Consider the following 3,216-nt stretch of genomic DNA (forward strand, 5'->3'; position numbering starts at 1 on the left):
GCGAGCCCTTATTGTAGGGGCAAGAGAGAGAACACACACACCCTCACACAGGGCAATCCTAGTCTAAAGAAGCAACAAGGACACATGTCAAGTTCCTCTCCATGTTTCCCTCATGGTGTGCCTAAAACCTATTGGTTGGCCTCTCAAGGGGTCCAATGATAATTTAGCTAATTTAATTATTTGTGTATGCATTTATCAAGTTCTCTCTGTCGAAGGGGAAAGGGGGACACTTGTCCCAAGGCTAGCATGATTGCTTTATTTACACTATGCATGTGATTGGCTAGGCTTATAGGGGTCCAATCAACTTCCAACTTGAGCTACAATGAGGGGTCGACCAAGGAAGCTAGGGGCTCGCTTGCAGGGTATACTCTCCCACACACACACACACACACACACACACACACACACACACACACACACACACACACACACACACACTCATTGTGTGGTGCAAGGAAGCTAGGGGCTTGCTTGCAGGGTATACTCTCCCATACACACACACACACACACACACACACACACACACTTATAGAGGTCCAATCAACTTCCAGCTTGAGCTACAATGAGGGGTCGACCAAGGAAGCTAGGGGCTTGCTTGTAGGGTATACTCTTCCCCCCCCCCCCCCCACACACACACACTCATTGTGTGGTCCAAAGGGCAAGAGCTCCATCTCCTTCTCCAAGCTTGTTGAGAAGTTGAGAACCTACACCAACACTCTTGGCTAAGGAATGAAAATCCAACCAAGAGACATGCTTCAATGCTTAAGCTTGCCATTTTCTCCATCTTCATTACTATGCTAGTATGCTAGGCTAAGCAAGAAGAGTGATGATAAGTAAGGAACTATTTCTTTCTCCTATGAATGTTTCTTCTTCCTCTTCCCTACCCTCATTCCCCACTAGCTCTCTCCACCTTTGAAGGTGTTTGAGGCCTTGGACTGAGGCCGAGGACGGTTAATTCTTTTACAGGTTTATGTTATGCTTGTGATGCATGAAGCTTTCCATCTTCATTGCATCACTTAGGTCACAAGGAACACAAAGATTTTAATGTACCAAGTCTCTCTTTATGGGAGAATCTATAATACAAAATCCTATTGGAGGGGGGACCGGCTCCACATAAATCCGGTCCTCAATTGTTGTCATGTTCTCTCATTCTCTCTCTTGCAAAAGTATTGTTCATGCCAAGTTAATTGAGTATAATGGTTGTCTTGCTACCGCTAATTAAGTTCACCTGCTATGTTTTCAAAGTAGTCTCATAAAAATGTTCACTATAATTCTCTTAATTCCGTTATTCTCAATGTTCATAGGCCATTTCTATTACCCGAATTAATATCCATATTATTCAAACTGTTTCCATCATATACGTAAGTTACAAAACCACACTATCAATTTTGGTGGCCAGCCACATGCAATATCATTTTTTTATTAGTGTTGCTTAAATTGGTAGATCACCACCAAATGGACGCACTGCCTAAACTGGTGAATCTCACGACAAAGTTGGTGTTGCTTAAACCAAAAAATCAACACCAAAATCAAAATTATACACTCCCTAAACCGGCAAATTTGTGCACATGTGACCAATGGACTAGGCATGGCATAAGCTGCAATACATTACCATTAAATCAAATTTTTAAAAATTTATAAGTTCTAGTACAAGAAAACTTGCATCCTTAATAGCCATTGTCAAAAACACCCTCGCTTATTTTTGTGGCATGACTTTACTTGCAAACATTATACTTTAGAGTAAACTAGTTAAGGTAAACTTTTATGCAACAAAATCACCGATTGGAATTGACTCCTTCAAAAGGACTTATCAAGAAGTATGGGAGTGGAGATGTATATATCTCCTCTGTCTCAAATCATATATCCAATTAAGTTCAAGGTAAAGCTGCATAACATTGTAACTAAAATTGACCATTAGAACGACAAACATGAGGACAAGTCAAAAATTAATTTGCTTGAAAATTTGAAGGTCTAGGATGTGTGAAAAAAATTTATTATACTTGATCTTCTAGCAACCAACAATCTGGATTTGAGAAAAAATGCCACAAATGTAAGATAGCTCTAAAGTACATGATGATAATCCCTAGAGTAAAGGCGTGAGAAAGCTTGTTAATGTTGTGATGTAGAATACACAAACTGCATCGTAAACATAAGGGCTTTTTTTTTTTGCTTTTCTCGAGAGGATTAGAAATTATCCACAATAACTTAAGGTATTATCTATAAAATGCTAATAGAAGTCCTTATAGTTAAGATAGTTAACATAGTTATGCCAATGGCTCTTAAGGAAGCCTTTGTAGATGTAGAATTGTATGACATGCTTTGGACTAAGTTTTCTTTGTCATATTGTGAGCTCATTGAGAAAGAAGAATACCTGAAGGATTTCCTTCATTTGAAGAGATCTAGCAAAGGTTCATTCAATTTCATTTGACAAATTCATTTCAATAACCTTCATATTTTACCTTCATGAGAGGAATGTAACTAAAGTAAATACTAAATTCACAATTAGTATATGATTGAATTTGATATTTCTCAAGAAAACAATAAAAATATAGAGAGGATGCAAAAGTGGACCACATGAGTAGTTTTAATTGTATCATTATGTGCAATTGAATCTTATGTATCTTTATGCAGCTCTCGTCTTTGAAATCATACACGATTTCTTTAAAGCTATTGCATTGTATTCAAACCTTATGATGTATGTGTGGATATGACTATGTAGACAAACTCACGAACTGTTACCATATACATGTGGTAGTGATGTGTGTGAACACACTAGGACCGTCGGGGCATTTTTTCCCTCTTTAGGAGGTTTTTCCCCCCGAGCATTATATATACGCCCATCACTCTAGGGCTATCTATCTTTCCATTGCATACTAAGAAACACACTCTCTATTGTGTGCCTTGAGCTTCCTTCGTCTTCTCCAAGCTATGTGCGTTTCTCTGCAACCCTAATTCCAACAATTGGTATCATAGCAAGTTGCATCCTCCCGGGCTTAGTCGCCAGCTGCTCCAGCACACGCCTGCTCACTTTCTTCGATTTCAGTGAGCTTTGGCAAGCATTCGCAGTTCGACAAAAAATTTGGGAAAGCTCGTAGAGCTTAGTCTGCTCAGATTTTTGATTCCGGCTCATTTCATCCTTCGTTTCCACTACAAGCAGTGCTGCACAGGCTATTTCGTCATTTTGTGTAGAGTTTCTCTCAGTGCCGTTTTCTGCAG

Source organism: Adiantum capillus-veneris, chromosome 18, assembly GCF_014529385.1.
Source record: "Adiantum capillus-veneris isolate H3 chromosome 18, ASM1452938v2, whole genome shotgun sequence".
Lineage (NCBI taxonomy): Eukaryota > Viridiplantae > Streptophyta > Polypodiopsida > Polypodiales > Pteridaceae > Adiantum > Adiantum capillus-veneris.